This window comes from Coptis chinensis, chromosome 5, assembly GCF_015680905.1.
Source record: "Coptis chinensis isolate HL-2020 chromosome 5, ASM1568090v1, whole genome shotgun sequence".
Taxonomy (NCBI): Eukaryota; Viridiplantae; Streptophyta; class Magnoliopsida; order Ranunculales; family Ranunculaceae; genus Coptis; species Coptis chinensis.
Genome location: NC_141460.1, coordinates 36,900,116 through 36,918,822, shown reverse-complemented (window position 1 = coordinate 36,918,822; position 18,707 = coordinate 36,900,116). Strand labels below are relative to the sequence as shown.

General features: G+C 43.1%; 1 pseudogene; it reads left to right on the top strand.

The window, feature by feature from the left end:
* Window positions 1-1,003: 1,003 nt before the first annotated feature.
* Window positions 1,004-16,316, top strand: LOC147497426 (formiminotransferase cyclodeaminase-like protein; annotated as a pseudogene).
* The last annotated feature ends 2,391 nt before the right edge of the window (window positions 16,317-18,707 follow it).

The window sequence follows — 18,707 nt, the reverse complement described above, 5'->3', positions numbered from 1 at the left end:
GCCAATGTCAGTGACGATGGTGGCCGACTCTCCCGCACTAACCCCATCTCCCCCATCTACTTGTTTCTCCTTCCTTTTCTGTATTCCCTCATTGAGTAGTTTAAAGACTTGTTCAAATCTGTCTTCTGTTCTCTTCTCTGCTTCTTCTCTTGCTTGAGTGTCTTTCATCATTCTCTCTAATAACTTAGAAATATTTTGTTGTAGTTCCATCATTTTTGTCTGAGCTTCTACATCTTTGGGATTGGGAGCCATTGAATCAAGCCGAGGATCAACTGCTCTTGATACCAATTGTTATGAACTAACTTGAGTTTTAAAGCTAGTTCTATAAACAAACAATAACTGAGTTCACAACCTAGTTCACATTAACAGAAACAAAACATTTGAAATAATCTTTGATTCAAAAGATAAAGAATGCAGAGCTTAATCTCTGTTTCACTGAAACAAGAGCCTAGTTTCTTCTATTTTCTTCTTAGCTGCCTCTCTTTTCTTTTTCTGTCCATATATAAGCTTTCTCACCTAACAAAAGATGATACTAGCCTTACACTTGGTAACATCTAAATAAACTATAGAAAACCAAACAACCCTCTAGCTTAAAAGAAATGACACCCATATCCTTTGTCAATGTCCTGGGACATGACATCATCCTTCTCAGCCATATCATTTTACAACCATCTTGATATGATAGGTTCTTTATATACTTAGTATGATATTTATTGTGCTAAATCTGCAAACACATGGGAAACTCTTGCATCCTGCACACTCTGATATGATATCTGAAACATAGTTTGCTAGTGTAATTGTATTTTGCACAATAGCAGTGACAGATTGTTTAAACTCGTAAGTCATAATGTAGTTCAAGACTATGAATTACATATCGTGTATGAATTATGTGGAAACTATTATAGCCATCAGAGTCTTTCTTGTACCCATGTAATGTAACTTATCCCCAGTCAAGTTTCCTTGCTTAAGTTGTGAATTTGAAGCCCTTTCACTTAGTTTAGGATTGTGTTCTTATTTCATTTTTTAGTATGGACGAGGGCAACATCTCTGAGTCTTATTAAACCCCTTATGAGAGTATCATAGACTTGTTTCAAATGTCAAGTTTCTTGCACTTTTTTCAGAATGATATATGTGAAGCAAGAATCTTATCCTCAATAGTCATATGTGTATTTTAGTAGACATGTGGTCCAACAGGAGTTGTGGCTACAAGCTTCTTATCAGTATTACAATTATCCTTGTTACCTATTGCTGATATCTATGTGCAGATTGTGAAAGAGGAGAAAGAGAAATGTTAAGAGTTATGATTGCTTGTTGTAAACTGTACATATCCGTAAGTCGAAATAAATTAGCGTTGAGTTCGATTGAGGGTAGCTATATTAAACAAGTTTCAAGATGAGGCTTACAACAGAGTTTGTTACACCCTTGTCTCTGAGTTTTCTCCCACCCAATTACAAGATTCCAGCTCCTTGAGAGGAGCAGTGGTTTCAATGGTTAAAGCATCTTTAGAAACGATTGACCTTGAATCTCATTGTGGTACTCATCCTCGTCTTGGGATCGTTGACCATATATGCTTTCACCATTTAGCTCAAACTTCTCTTGACCAAGCAACATGGCTTGCCAGATCCGTAGCAGCTGACATTGGCTTAAATCTTCATGGTTTGTATGCTTTTTCATCAAAATCTTGGAAAATGGGTTTTAAATAGTAGCATTGTAGCCTATTATCTGAACAAATGGTAGATATTGTTAATGAAAAAGCCTAGTGATTGTGTGAATCACTACCTTATCCGTTCTTGTCTCTGTATTATGTACATTGGTGTCAGGAATTGCGGCAGTATTCTGAATTGGAGTACCCTTATATTCATCTAGTAAACATCGGTCTATGAGATCCTGAATCCCATGTTTAAGAGACCTACAATTCTTAGTTCCATGACCGGCCTGTTTATGGAACTTACAATACACGTTAGTATTCCTAGCTCCAATAGCGCCGGGCTTCATCTTTGGAGGGTTCTTTAACATGTTCTTGTTCTTGATGGCATTGAATATGTCCTCATAAGGATGAGTTAAATTGGTAAAGTCCCTATCCAGTGGGGTTAGTTGCTCACTTCCTGACGTGTCACCAATCTTCTACCTCTTGGACTTATCTTGATAGGAATTCTTGTCGACTGACTTGTGCTCCGACTGTGATTCCTTGGACTTCCTATCATCATAATGACTAGCAGAGCTCCTACCAATAGGAGCGGAGGTGACACTGGTTATCACTCTTTTATGAGAAGATTCCCTATCCAATTGGTCTTCTTCTAGTTCAGCATACTTATCGATCTGAGCCTGCAACTCTGTCATGTTTGTAGGCTTCTTTTTCTTTAAAGACATGTATAAACCAGAAGTGGGATCTAATCTCTTTCTAAAGGCCACAATGGCAAGGGTCTCATCGATGTTGTCAACATGCAATTGAGACTCGTTAAATATTTTGGTGAAATCCCTGATACGCTCGTCCTTTCGGATTTTCATGTCAAACAGTGCATCAACGGTTTTAATGTAGGGTCGGTTGCAATAGAATTTCGCAATGAAATTTATGGATAACACCTTAAACTCGTGAATGCTGCCCCTGGGCAGCTTTGTGTACCAAATGAATGTCGAGTTTGTCAAACTTGAAACAAAATACCGGCACAAATAATGATCTTTCTTAGAAATACCCACCATTGCTTGACGATAACCGAGCACATGAGAGACCGAATCTCCTTTGCCATTAAATTTAGAGAACTTCGGTGGTTTATAATCATGGGAGATGTATCCACTCATAATATGTCGTGAAAAAGGAGTTCCAATGTCTCCCTCGATTGTTGACTAAACAACTGACTCATCCATCTTGGTTGGTTTCGAACCTCGCAGTTCCTCCAGTATTTGTGCCTTGAGCTGTGCAAGAGTAGTTGGTTCATGAATTGGAGTTCTTTCGTTGTTGTACCTCGAACCTGGACTCTCATAGTTCTAATCTTAATGATAACGTGGTTCCGGTTCCCAAGATCGAGTGGAGGAGTTTGCAAAACTGGATTGGGGAATTGAGGGATTCCAAGGCAATTAATGGAGGTTCCATTGGAACTTAAAGTCTTCTTCGTACCGAGGGTGACCTTGACAGTTGTGGATTCCAAGCAAACACATTTGGACGTCCATCCCTCGTACCTCGAGAACTTGAATACCAAGAGAAGTCAGTTTCGTGTGAACTTGAGTATCGAGTTGGATCCAATTTCGGATTATAATCTAAATCTGGTTAGTCGCTATGATATCCAACGAAGTAAGGGATATAAGGCGTCGGGACGTAACCCTCACCATGGTCGAGACTTGGTGGCTAGAATTGCCCCCTCAAGTTTCCATCAGTAGGCAACACTCTTGAAGGTGAACGACCCTCATTCGTGTGGTAGTAGTCTTGGAAAAAACGCAAACGAGCCTCTTGTCGACCACGTTCGGCCATCACAACATCCATGATGGCTTGGTTGGTTATGGCAGATTAGGGAGCATCGTTGTTAGGCTCATCTTCTTCATGCCCCTATCCAAAACGATGATCTCGACGATCTCCTCTACGTTCAAATTGTCTTTGAGAAGTAACATGTGGGTTATTGATCTCGTTATTCCCCTCATTACCTTGATTCACATTAGCTCTTGTAGTAACCATGATTTTGAATCAAAGTGAAAAAAAGAATTATTATTATTATTATCTTTTTAAAGAACAACAAACCCAAGAAAAATTGGTGGGTAGGAGAACCTAAAACCGAAAATTTTTTTACCAAGAAATCAAATCAATTTTGTATGGTGTCCCCACAGACGGTGCCAATTGTGTGATGATTTTTCCTAATCTAGAAACACAAGTATTTTGTTGATGATCAAAGAACAATTAGAAGTATTGGATCAAGAAGAAGAAGAGATTTAGAAGATGATGAGTTGAACCACATTCTTTAATGGCTGCCTACGTATACTGTGTATAGGAATCAAACTCAAAGCGTAGTTCAACTATCCTATTTATAATAATAGATTAGGTTTCCATAACTCTTGTGAATTAAGTAATTAGTGTTTAACTAGGAAACAATCTCTTGTCAAGTCTTATCCAGACACTTCTAGAAGCTTTAGTTTCCCAAATCAATAAGTCTTCTTTATTGACTTGAACAACAAGGAAACATGTTCAGGTTCGGATTTGGAGTCGGAGTTGAGTTGGAGTTCCGAACTTGGTAGTTCCAGATTTGGAGTTCGTAGTCAAGAGTTAGCAATTCGAACCTACTACTCCAACCAATTCCGAACCTCCTCTTCTTATTTCACTCCCGAACCTAGGAAGTGAGTTAGTCAGGACCTGAACTTAAAGTGTGTTTTGGTACTTCTTACCTACACTAAGACCATACCCGAATGTTAAGAAGATGTTATCACATGCCACATATTTATTTGCTAAAATATGTACACACAGATTCCCCTCTTTTTTCTTCATGACCTCCTCTTCTTATTTCACTCCCGAACCTAGGAAGTGAGTTAGTCAGGACCTGGACTTAAAGTGTATTCTAGTACTTCTTACCCATACTAAGACCATACCCGAGCGTTAAGAAGATGTTGTCACGTGTCACATATTTATTTACAAAAATATTTACACACATGCACCAATCTCAGTCATACCATCTAATACAGCTATTTAGTTTATCGACTCTTTCCTTTTTATTGTGCCAATCTACATATTTTGTTCAGTGCTTAATAAGAAATTGATTATTACTGAATGCTGTGAGGTTATGCATGCCTGATAGAAGAGGTTCACATATGCAAAGCATAAGAACACTTATGTTCAAGTAAGGTCTTGATGTCCGTAGTTGCATTGCAAGGTGGAAGTTTGTTCAGTAGTTATGGTTTTAAAATGTTACATTGTGCTGGTTTCTTTTGTATATGATATGTTGCGGTTCCCGCGATATTTATATGGAGCGACCGATCCGGGAAAAACGCTTTGCCTCAATTAGAAGAGAATTAGGTTAATTCAAGCCAGATTCAAGGAAACCAATGGGTCGGAGGACCTCACCGGTCGAGACCTTGCCACTGAAGCGAGATGAGGGTCCACATTGAGCAACTCGGACCAAAGGTGTTGTAGTAGTGGGGACAACCAGATGGGTTGATAACTACAATGTGCCTATCTTCTCTACTGATGTTGCTGCTGTTCGTAGAGTAGCTGTATAGGACGTACACATGACCTAGGAGGTTAGTGGTGACAAAGGGACCGGATGCGGTATAGCGTGGGAAGACAAGTTGCACAGGATCAGATCTGCGGTATCCCAACCGCTCTGGAACTGCTGCGAAACGTGGAGAGTGGGAGAGCGGAACCAGAACCGCAAGATAACCGCTGCGGTACGTGGAAGGAGAGAGAGATATATAAGAGAGGGAGAGAGAAAGAAAAAAAAAAGGAAAAAAAGAACTAGAGACGAGTAAGATTATAAGTTGTAATCACAGTTTATACATTTTGGCACCGTCTGTGGGGAATAGCGAGATAAAAATGGCCACCATAACAAAAAAGGGAGTAGGAAGACCTAGAAAAGAAGTTGTTCGAGAGGTAGTAGAGGAAGAAGTGAGTGAAGAAAGAGAGGTGGGTAGAGAGGAAGACATATCTGATGTGGCGGCGGAGACGCATACCGGACTTATGCAAGAAGAAATAGTCGATTGAGAAAACGAACGATGAGTTGAGAAAGGAAAGAGACACCGTACAAGATGACATGGAACATGGGGATCGCCGGGGCAGTGAGATGGAAGGGGAGAATGAGGTATACCAGTCTAGGGGAGTAGATATGGTAGAGGGCATCACGCTGGAAGTGGTACAGGCCATGACCGAGAAAGATAGAGAAGCTAACCATGCGGTAGAAAAAATGAACCAAAGTGCCGCTCAAAAGGAGGTTGCTAACCTCAACAAGAATCCACTGGCGGATTCGATCTGGAATTCAGAGGTACCTAAGAGATTCAGTCAACCAAGATTCGAAAGGTATGATGGGAAAGGCGACCCAACTGATCATTTGCATCATTTTAGACAACAGATGCCATTGTGGCAGGAAAATAAGTATGACGGACTGCGCTGCATGATGTTCCCTGCAAGCCTTAAGGGGGGCGCTTCGGATTGGTATTACCGCCTATCTTCGTGGAGCATCAGTAGGTATGAAGAACTAGAGCGAGCCTTCGTGGACCATTTCATCCACCAGAAACGGAGGGTAGTGGATATCGCGGCATTGTTTAACATCAAACAGAGGTCAGGGGAGTCGTTAAGGGAGTTTCTGTGCCGATTCAAAGAAGAGACCCTGAGGGTGGAGAATCTAGAAGAGCATACCGCGGTCATTGCATTTCAGCACGGCTTGAAGCAGGGGACTAGGGTGCACGAATCAGTGTCCAAAATCGAAATCACCACTCTGCACGCTCTGTACCCAAAGGTAGAAAAGTATATTCGGTACGAAGATATAATGCAAAAAAATGCGAGGGAACAAAAGAGATCGGGGAAGGCAGTGCAGGCGGTGGATAAAGACGACAGAAGGGATAGGGGTAAGAGAGAAGAGAGAGAAGGGGGATCCAACAGAGGGGAAAGACGTGGACCCGACAGATCAGGAGATCGAAATAGGAGAGATATTCGTGAAAGAAAGCCGTACCGTGAGATAGAACAAACACCTCTTAATAGGCCATTAGAGGAAATCTTGCCACTTATCAAGGGGTTGCAAAAGATTATGAAGGACCGCTGAATACACCCGAGAGATTGAGGGAAACCTTCGTGCCTATCATCAGATTAAAACCACGCCACTAACGAATGTTATGCTTTGAAGTGGCTAGTGGAAAGAATGATTGAGAAGGGGATGCTTAGAGAGTATGTCACGGAGGTTCATCATGCGGAGAGAGGACAGGCTCCCGCTAGGATCTTGGGAACAATAAATGTCATTTACAGTGGGGAGACACTCGGGAGGAATGCCCACCGTGACAAGATGAGAAGGACAGCGAGCTTACAACAGGTTAATGAGGTGACAAGCATGACGCGGTTAGTTTCAGGAACCGCGATTGCCGAAGGGAACATAACTTTCACTCCGAAAGACTTGGAATCAGTGATTTCGCCGCATGAAGATGCGTTGGTGATTACCATAGCAATGGGTAATTATCTAGTGAAGCGAGTGTTGATAGACTGCGGTAGTTCAGTAGACATGTTGTTTATAGGGGCCATGGAAGAGATGAATATAGATAGGGATCAGTTGAGGGTTTCTCAGACTAATTTGTATGGCTTCAATGGAAGCATGACAAAGCCTATGGGGGAAATAACGTTGCCAGTAACAGCAGGTCCGACGTCGGTATTCACCAGATTTATGGTGGTAGATACGGGGTCCCAGTATAATGCCATTCTAGGGAGAAGATGGATTCATGAAATGAAGGCTATTCCGTCGACCTATTATCAGGTGATCCGCTTCCCCGCGAAGGGGGGGTGTACGAAATAAAGGGGGATCAGGTCGCGGCTCAGAATGTACACCAAGTGACGGTAAAAAGTATGGTCCGTGGAATAGGGGGTGAAAAGCCAACGAATGATAAGGGAAAAGCGTAGCAATTACAGGAAGCAGTACTTACTAAAGGATGCGAGTCTCATCAGAGGCCAAAAACTCTGGATGAAATTGAGATCGTGAACCTGGGGGTGGGAGAGGAAGAAAAATTTACTTCAGTTGGGTCGGACTTGCCAAAAGAGTGGAAATTCAAACTGACACAATTATTAGCAGAGAATGCTGACATATTTGCTTGGGCGATTGAAGATATCACAGGAATAGATCCAGAGTTCGCTTGCCATCACTTACACATGAAGGAGGGTGTGAAGCCTATAAGACAGAAGATGAGAAGCGTAAGACCCAAATACGCGGAAGGGATTCGCGAAGAAGTTATACGGCTTAGGGATACGGGTATAATCAGGGACGTAAGATGTACGGAGTGGCTGTCCAACGTGGTCACGGTTCCAAAAAAGAATGACAAGGTTTGAATGTGTGTGGACTTTACAGACGTAAATAAAGAGTGTCCTAAAGACTGTTATCCTATACCGCGGGTGGATGAGTTAGTAGATAGAACAGCTGGTTTCAAGGTATTCTCTTTCATGGATGCTTCTATGGGATATAACCAGGTCGCGATGTTTGGCCCAGATCAAGAAAAGACTACATTCGTGGTGGAAGGAGGTACTTATTGTTATACAAGAATGCCTTTTGGTTTGAAGAATGCGGGGGCTACATTTCAGCGGTTGGGGGAAAAAATGTTCGAGGACAAGATTAGAAAGGGCATGGAAATATATATTGATGATATGGTAGAGAAAAGCATGTCGGAAGAGGAACATTTGAAGGGTCTCCAGGAAACCTTTCACATACTGCGGAAGCATAGTCTGAAGCTGAACCCAGAGAAATGCACATTTGGGGTATCTTCGGGGAAGTTCTTGGGTTATATGGTCACGTATCGTGGAATAGAGGCCAATCCCGAGCAGATCAGATCCCTAGTGGAGATGCCGTCCCCTCAGAATGTAAAAGAAGTGCAACGGTTGGCAGGAAGAGTCGCAGCATTGAACAGCTTTATATCTAAATCATCGGACAAATGCGCACCACTGTTGATAAACTTGAAAAAAAATGCCAGATTTTCGATGGACCAATCGAAAGTGAGGAAGCCTTTCGGGAGTTGAAGGTTTATTTAGGAAAGCCCCTTTGCTATCGCGCCGAGGAAGGAGAGATATTGTATCTCTATTTGGGGGTTTTTGAGTACGCCGATAAGTTCAGTTCTTGTGCGTATTGTAGAGAAGATAGAGAAGCCGGTTTATTTTCGAGAGTAAAACATGCTAGCGGCGGGCGCCGATACGATGAAATTGAGAAGTATGCTTTAGTGTTGATGTTCTCTGCATTAAAGTTGAAACCCTATTTTGATGCACACTCAGTGGTAGTGATAACAAATCTGCCTCTCAAGCAAGCGTTGAAGGCAGAAAAGTCAGGGAGAATGCTGAAATGGGCGGTGATGCTTAGTTATTCTGAAAATCAAATATCGAGGTTAGAAACAAATGAAAAAGCGCCAAGCCATGGCGGAGTTCCTAGCAGAATTTCCAGCCGAGGATCCCACTTGGGGAGAGGAAATGGTTATGGATCGGGAGGAAGAATCTGGTCGCGTGATCCCTTGGACCCTTGGGATACACCAAGAATGGTTGGAGAGTATTCGCGACGGATCGCCTACGCATTATCGGAAATGGGATTGGCGTGGTTTTGGTGACTCGACAACAAGGGCGGAGTTATCAATGAAACTAGGATTCGCGGCTTCTAATAATGAGTCGGAATAATATGAAGCGATGATAGCGAGTTTGAATATGGCATAGGATCTGGGAGTAAGCGAGTTATCGGTGTTCTCGGACTCTAACTTGGTTATTTGTCAGATGAATGGGGGGTTTGTGGCGCATTGTCCAAGGATGGCACGATATTTAGAGGTTCTACGACAAAAAGCCAGTAAGTTCAAAAGGATTCAATTTGCTCATTTGGGCCGCGGTGAGAACAGACATGCTGACGCGTTAGCATTTGTTGCCGCGGTGCTTCCAGGAACAGAGGGTCGTTCTATTGAAGTAAGAGTTTTGAGCAGGCCTAGTACATCAGAAACTAAGAGTGTGTGTCTCACCATTGAAAAGGAGATAGGATGGATGACGCCCATTAAAACTTTTCTTATAGGAGCAGAGATAGAAAATACCAAGGAGAGACGCCAGATGGAGCAGGTTAGCTAAAGATATGTTTTGTTAGATGGGGATTTGTACAAAAATAGTTTCAGCGGACCACTACTCGAGATGCATAGGGCCACAGCAGGTGCAAGAAGTGTTGGCCAAAGTACATGAGAGTGATTGTGGAAGTCACTCAGCGGGTCGAACCACGACCCATAGATTGATATCGCAGGGATATTTTTGGCCTCATATGAAGAAGGATGCAACAAAGTATGCAACAACTTGTGAGAAATGCCAAAGGTTCGCACAACTAATCCATTCCCCGGCAGAGCCACTGCATAATGTGTTTAGTCTGTGGCCGTTCGCCATGTGGGCACTCGATATAGTGGGGCCTTTGCCCACAGCCAGCGGCAAGAGAAGATTTATGTTGGCCGCCATTGATTATTTCACCAAGTGGGTGGAGGGAGTGGCACTACAGCAAGTCAAAGAAGAGAATGTGAAGAAGTTCCTCTAGGAGAACATAATATGCATATTCGGTTTACCCCATACAATCATTGCAGATAATGGAACACAATTTACTGGGGGAAAGGTACGTCAATTTCTTCAAGCCTACAAAGTGAAACAGAAGTTCTCGACGCCATATAATCCGGAGGGGAATGGCCAAGCCGAGGCATCAAACAAAATCATCATGGACAATTTAAAGAGAAAATTGGAAGACCGAAAAGGAGCGTGGGCTGATGAATTGAATCATGTTTTATGGGCTTATCGTACTACACCGCGGACTTCGACGAATGAATCACCATTCGCAATGGCATATGGAGTAGAGGCTGTCATACCGGTGGAAATGATAGAGAAAACGACAAGAACCAGGGCCGTGGAAATGGGTCTTAATGAAAATATGTTAGCCACTGAGTTGGATATAATGGAGGAAAAAAGAGATACGGCTGGCATACGACTGGAGGAGTATCATAGAAGGTTACAAAGGATGACGATGATAAACGAGTAAAGCCGCGGATTCATGGTTGGGGACTTGGTGCTGCGGGGGTTACTCCGCCACTAAAAGGGAGAATGACGGCAAACTAGGACCCAACTGGGAAGGACCGTATGTCGTGACAGCAAAGGGAAATTCGGGTACTTACAAAATAGAGACCCGGGGAGGGGTAACGGTGGAGAAACAATGGAATATAAGAATGCTGAAAAAATTCCATGAGAGGAGCAATTAATGTAACTTTCAATGAAACAAGCATATTTTGTGTAATGTATATATGTTATGTGCGAAATTCTAAGTCAATGAAACAATGATTGCATTCCTGGCTCAATAGCATGCATAGGGATTAATCAGAGACAGCGTAGGGGATGAGCCCTTCGCGGACAACATGTCCGAATCAAACTAGGGGCAAAATGAGCTGCCTATCAGCTTTCCAGCCGTTCGAGAGGCAATGGGGCGAGCCGCCCGGGGCGGACTATACGTCCGAATCAAAATAGGGGCAAAATGAGCTGCCCCTATCGAGGCTCACAACCGCTCAAAGACAGGCCGGGGGCGAGCCCTTCGCGGACTATACGTCCGAAATAAAATAGGGGCAAAATGAGCTGCCCCTATCAGGCTTCACAGCCGTTCAAAGACAGCGGGGGGGACGAGCCCTTCGCGGACTATACGTCCGAAATCAAAATAGGGGCAAAATGAGCTACCCCTATCAGGCTTCACAGCCGTTCAAAGACAGCGGGGGGGACAAGCCCTTCGCGGACTACACGTCCGAATCCAACTGGGGGCAAAATGAGCTGCCCCTATAAGGCTTCACAGCCGTTCAAAGAGAGCGGGGGGGACGAGCCCTTCGCGGACTATAAGTCCGAATCAAACTGGGGGCAACCCTGACTAGCTTCACCGCTATACAAAGCGAGCGCGGGGGGGACGAGCCCTTCGCGGACTATAAGTCCTAATCAAACTGGGGGCAACCCTGACTAGCTTCACAGCTATACAAAGCGAGCGCGGGGGGAAAGATCCCTTCGCGGACTGTTTGTCCGAATCGAACTGGGGGCAACCCTAACTTGTGTAAAAACTATACAAATAGTAAAGGCAGGAGGAAGAGAGCCCTTCACCAACAGTGCGTCCAAATAACAAGGGACAATCATAGCTAACGGAGTTTGGAGATGCAAATGAAAAGGAATTAAATCAAAGTAACATATTGATTAATGGCTCCATGCATAACGAAGTTAAAATACGTCGTAATCAAAACATGACGAATAGTGAATTACATTGCAAAAGGAGCACAAAAGTACTAGCTACAAAAGCCATTGTTTTTCACAAACACAAAAATAATTGTTTAACTGTTACAAAACCAAGGCCATCTGCAAAGAAAGTAAGCCGACATGTGTTACTACTGAGGATCAGTAGTCGGTTCTTCAGGAGCAGTACTTTCATCTTCACTGACTGGGATGCTTTGGCATCTTCATTCACCAGATCTTGGAGAAGGGACCGCTACCGGTGACGGAGTCGTAACACCGTGGTAAAGCGCCTCAACGGCTTCGGACTACGCATTGGTTGTACAAGGGACGATGTCCCTACAACAAGAGGAGGCGGTGGAAGCAGTCGGCCGGCAGCGCTAAGCTGATCAAGTTGTTGTTGCAGTTCGCGTGTGATCTTTTTCGTAGTAAGCCCCCGGAATCGATCCGCGGCCTCTTGGACAGCCTTATCCACAGCAGTTTGAGTGGCAAGCCTCTCCGTCTCTCGGAGGCTGTCCATTTTTGAATTGACACCCGCAACTTAATCGCGGTGTCTGTCCTCAGCTACCTGGAGCTCCTTATGAAGCTTGACTGCCTTGATCCGGTTCTCGTCCCTCTCCTTCTCCAGCTTGGCGTACCTTGCTTTCCAGCCGTCAGGGCCGTGTATCTCCTGCTTCGCCGCGTCCAAGTTCTCCACGGTGCTGGTCAGGCCACGCAGCACATAGCCGATGTCTAGACTCAGCTGCAGAGACATATGGGGTATAAGAGTAGCACAAAGAATGGAGAGATATCATAGACAATTGGTAAGCCACTACCCACTAGCCCAAGACATACCTTTTCCCATCCAGTGTAAATGGAGGCCCTGTGGGAAGCAACGGTACCAGCATCTCCATAAGCTTGATCCCGAGGCAGGTGAGAGCTGAAAAATAAGGAGGCGGCAACGGCTGGGTTTTCCAAAGCCGAGTCTCGTGTAGTCACATCGCGGTCCCTAGCCTTGAACTTGGGATGCCACACCTCGACAGTCCCAGAGGTTAAAGGACCAGCCGAAGAAGAATCCTGTCTAGGGCGGCGTGAAGATATCCGCGCGGACCATCGCGGAGGTTCATTCGCGGCCCGAGGTTAGAAGGAACAAATGGCAGAAGTTTTAGCCCTTTTGGTGGGAGGGCTCTTATTTGACACGTCAATAGGAGCATCCCCATCAGAGTCACTGTCCCAAAGCTTGTACTTGTTCACATCCATGGCGGTGGTAGAAGGGGGAGCGGTATTAGCAGCAAAATCGTCCTCCCACTCAGCCATGCGAGAGTAGGAAGGGGGAAGGGTGTCCGCGGTAGTAGTCTTGTTTTTGGTAGCAGCGGCACGTTGAGCAACAGCTCGTGAATGGGAGATTTTTTTGGTATAGTTGAAAGACTTGTAAGACTAACGTTTTCTTTTTTGAGGTGGGGATGGTTTGGGCTTTCTTTCTTTGGGGGGCGGCAGACGATAGAGGGGGCCTTGGTATTTGCCAATGTTTTTTAGAGAAGGGTCAAATAACGGGAGTGGCTTTTTCGATCAATGCCAAGGACTTCACGCTTTGTGAACTCCCCGAAGTTCAAGCGGAGGGATTGGAAAATTTCTGAGTAAACACCGTTGTATATTTGGGATCACGAATCTGGTCTCCAACCTACATCACCAAGAACAAAGATAAATTAATGACAGGTGAGAGATAAATACCGTGACTCCTAACGACTTACTTACCAATTGTTAGGAAATGGAGATGCCTCAGAGAAACTTCCGGAGGGAGGTCCGCGGATAAAAAATTACCGGACACATACAACGGGTACTGATGCCACACCTTGTCAGAAGTGGTAATGTGAAGAAGGAAAGACTTCTTTTGAGGACGAAAGTCGCGAAGGATTGATATCCCACACCCCCCAGTTTAGTGCTTTTCTTTATATAGAAGTGGGCAAGGATATCACGGAGTTGTATTTTGGGGGAGTGAGTCTCATTGTAGTGGTTGGCGGCATACATAACACGCCAGAAGTTACCTATGCCCTGGCACGGAGGAATGTTGAAATGGTTCTGCACCTCGACGTCAAGGAGAGTCAAAGGAAACGTAAAGCCGGCTGCTATCTGTCCTACAGTAGCTACTAGATAACCAGGGCGCGGTGATACTAAGTGAGGAAAGTGGGTGACGCCAGACACATGTTCGAGAATAATGTCACCAGGAATGCCGTAAGCGGCTTTAACGGCATCTAGATTGGGTCTGCGGTAATAGGACGGCTGTGATGGCAGAGAAGGTGTCCTACCCGGTAGATGGAACAAAGGGTGGGATCGGTAGAGTTTGAAGCCGGGGATTCAGATCTGTCCGCGGATTGATAACTAGATCTAGGGGTAGAGGATCCAGATTTACCTGATGTGGTGGCGGAGGATTGGGTGGAGGAGATGACCTCACATTCCGATGAAGGCATAATGGAAACAGTGCAAGGAGGGAAATTCAGAAAAAGATAGATGCGCAATCTAGGAAAAGAAGATAATGAGGAAGCAACCCCCAAAATAAACAATGAATGCACAAATAACGAGAGGAAAGGAAAGGAAAACAATTTAAGACAAACCTGTAGCAAGAGAGCCAAAGCAATGGAGGGCGTAACCAAAACGTGTCGGAGGTTGCGCGAAGAAATTGACGACAGGAAAAGGGGGAAGAGGTTGAAGAAGGTGAAGTTGAAAAGAAAAATGGTGAGGGTTTACTGTTTTGAGGGTTTTGAGGGTTGTGAGAGAAGAGAGAGATTTGAGCGGGATTTGAGGGGGCAGGGACAAAAGGGTAACTGACCAACAGAGAACCAAAGGAATAGGGACGCGTGTAATCTCGATTTTCGAAGGGGCAAGATAATGAGGCGCGTCGCGCCAGTTTCGCCGCCGTACTTCCGGTGGCAAGATGAGAGGAAGCGCGGGAACACGTCTTTGGGAGAAAGAGATAAAGGGACAGAGGGGGAGGGTCAGACAAGAAGTATTCAGCAGAGGGTGTATGGAAAGAGAAAGAGTAGTTCTCGGCACCATTGCCAGTCGCGGACCAACAATAGGGCCGAGAGAGGGCATCTGTATAGGACGTACACATGACCTAAGAGGTTAGTGGTGACAAAGGGACCGGATGCGGTATAGCGTGGGAAGATAGGTTGCACAGGATCAGATCCGCGGTATCCCAACCGCTCTGGAACTGCTGCGAAACGTGGAGAGCGGAACCAGAACCGCAAGATAACCGCTGCGGTACGTGGAAGGAGAGAGAGATATATAAGAGAGGGAGAGAGAAAGAAAAAAAAAAAGGAAAAAAAGAACTAGAGACGAGTAAGATTATAAGTTGTAATCACAGTTTATACAGTAGCTAAATGCCTAAGTGAACGAGGAGGTGGGATTCCATCAGTACAAGCTATGGCACTAGCCTATGGTAAAGACATAACCGAGGTGGCCTGTAATTTGTTGGAGCCCAGTAGAGTTGGTGTCAATAAAGTTCAGCTTGAAGTGGAAAGACTAGCGAAGAAAGAGGGATTGTCTGTAGGGATGGTTTATTTCATTGATTTTTCACAGGAAAAGATAATCCAGGAGTATCTGAAAGAGTACCTATGAAAACAAGATCCTTTCTTTCATCGAGGCGAAAAAAGTGCTCTAATAGAGAATGTTTGATCTAATGGCCAAAAGGGTGTTCTGACCACCTCAGGTGCTTGAACTGACACAAAATGCCAGACTTCCTCGTTTCTAAACAATAGGGATACTTTTTGTGTGACAGAAGAACCATTGATTACTGAGTTCTAGACGTAATATTCAAGGTTTGATAAGGTACATTATGCTCAGAATGTTGAGTGTGAATGAAGTGGACGTAAGCTCTCAGAATTTATTCGAGGGCATGTCAGCATGTGTGCTTCAATGGAAAAGTTTCAAGCACTCCGAGCAAGCTACTTCTTTCAATCTGTAAGATAGAGAAATGTATCTATATTGGTAATACATTTTGTTTAATTTTCTCTTTCAAATAAAGATATAACTCTGATAACATCTTTAGTGGTAATAGAAATTAAATGTGGCAAATATAAAATAGACTTCGCACCCAGCTGAATCTTATCTTCCTGTTTGTGGCATTTGTTCTTTGCATGGAGTTTTCAATTCCATACACAATTTTATCTATTCGTATATGTTTGTCTGAGGTATGGTATGTACCCTAAACTGCAGAATACAATGTGTTCAAAAAAATTTCCTATGGATGCCCCACCAGTGTTTATCTTAATAGTTTGCAGCCATCTGCAGTCCTTCACTATAGTGCCCTTCCAAGCTTCAGTTGTGCTCCCCAATTTTTCATGATTAACCTGTCATTGTTGCTATTGTGCATATGCCCTTTAGAGAGATGCACATCACATGCAACTTGTTTCCCACAAAAATTCTTATAGGAGTTTAGGGCTGCTTCATAAAATTTCAATTCTTGCTTGTTGGGCAAATATTAGTGGGAAAACAATTTCCCACTTAAAACATTTGCCAGGAAAATAATTTTTTGCTTTCATTAAATGGCAAATGTTGGCAAATGTCATTTGCTAGGTTTGGCGATGCTTGATAATGTAAAAAATTTGCCATCGGCAAATTTGGCAAATAATTTTAACCCTAGTTTTCAATCATTTGATTCTCTCACTCTCTCTCTCTCTCAAGGTAGCCGGCCTCAACTGTCTCTCCCTCTCTCTCTTTAAATTTTATATATATAAACAAAAACAATCATTTTAACTGTGATTGCTATCCCAAAACTCATTACCATTCACATCACCATCCATATCAAATTCATATTCTACTTCACCATCCATCATAGACCAACTCTATCAGGAAATGGCCAAACAAACAATACTAACTCAGCAAAGAGCAACTACCTTATGTTTTCTCCAATCCGATTCAAATAATGCCACATCTGAGACTATTATTCTTCCCACCCATCCAAAATCCAACTGAAAAGGGAAAAAAGGTGTTACTATAACAAAGCCAATTACTGAAGCCCATCCTGATACTCATGACCAATTAAATCCCCATGAACCTCCACCTGACTGTCGTGAAAATTCCAAATCTTATAATGATGATTATATACCCGAAGTCACAGTTTCTCTCACATGCCTTAAGGCATTATCACCCATAAATGAGAAAACTCTGGCAGAAGAAACTCAAGATCATATATTGGACTCGACACACTTGGAAAATGGCATTGAGAAAATTTAAGAAGATTTAGGCAGAGAGGACAAAGAAAATGAAGTTCTTGGAAAAGATGGAATAAAATCTATGGTGGAAAGTGGATTTCAATTTAGTTTGATCGTTAAAGACTTATCGATAGAACAAATTTGTGACATCCTTACTATTGCAGATATGAACCACAATCTTGTGGAAACACTAAAACTAGATGAAGAATTCTCTTAATCCTCAAGATCATGTGAAGAACCACCACCCAACCATCACCATCCCAATTTAACAACTCTTGGAAGTCATCCTCCATTCATAAAAAGTCCACCCATTTCTGAGGACTGCACCACAAAACCATTTCAAAAAAACCTCAAATTCGCACTTAAGCCAATTTCCTTTGAGATCATTCATAACTTTCTAAATCTTTATAGTAAAGAGACCTTGCCCAATATACACACACAAGAGTCCATCATTTTAGTAGTTGAGAAACCTGGTATGTCATATTCCCCATCATCTGAGCTTCATGAAGGACAAATACTACCAACCTCTCACTCTTTTGAAAAATTAAAACATGTCGGGTTATTGCATAAGTTCCATGATGGGTTACAAAAACCATCCTCTTATCATTCAGCATCTTACATTCCAAATGCATCATTTCATTCTGTTTGGGGGTGTATGCTTTTATATGTTTTTTTATAAAGATCCCCAACTGTTTAGACTATTAGTTTATAGTTAACAACATATCATTCATCTTATGCATAGTCTTGGGGAATCTGACTTGAATATCTGACTATAAAAGATTCATGTTATGTTTTCTCGATGCATTCCATTGGAGAGCATCATTAAGGTAACCGGGCCCTCTACTTGGAGAGTGTGGTTGTAAGTGTTGGAGCCTTAGTCCATGTATATCTCGCATATTCTTTGTAAAACACTTTTTACTCGTCGTTTGAGTAAGTGTGATCCTATGGAGCGAGTATGCAATTTTCTTTTTCTTTATTTCACATTTATTTGCCAAAATAGTTGTTTTTCTCCATTCTCATTATGCTAGATTCTCGATACATCAATAGTTTTGTGATTTTTCCAAAAAAACAAAACGGGCAATGAATTCCACATAAACCAACCCTTAGAAGTACGCATCACAATCCCCATTCTTCTAAGGGTGGTTTGAGAATAAGTTATGTGTTACTAAAGGTTGCCCATATCACCATGCACTTTCTGTCTCAGCTTAAACCATATAGATACCAATTGTCCCTTGCTCACCAACATATCATCACTTCACCCAGAAGAAGTATGTGCTTTCAATGTACCAAAATCACCATAGAGGCAACACCCAAATTTCACATGGAATACTAATCCACAAATACCAACCACCTCCAGGGTTCACTAATTATGTCAAACCACCAAATACATTCAGACAAACACAATATACCTATAACAATCAGAACACAGTATTAGTTTCATCCCAGTTTAACCAGAACTACCAAAATCTACCAAAAAGACCTAGTTCCACCACCCACTATTGTCCACTCAGATAAACCCTCCCACTACGTCTTGCACAATAAATCCCCCAACACACACATAACTGAAACCACAGTCTGACTGGATTGAGTTCAATAAAGAGCTGACACGA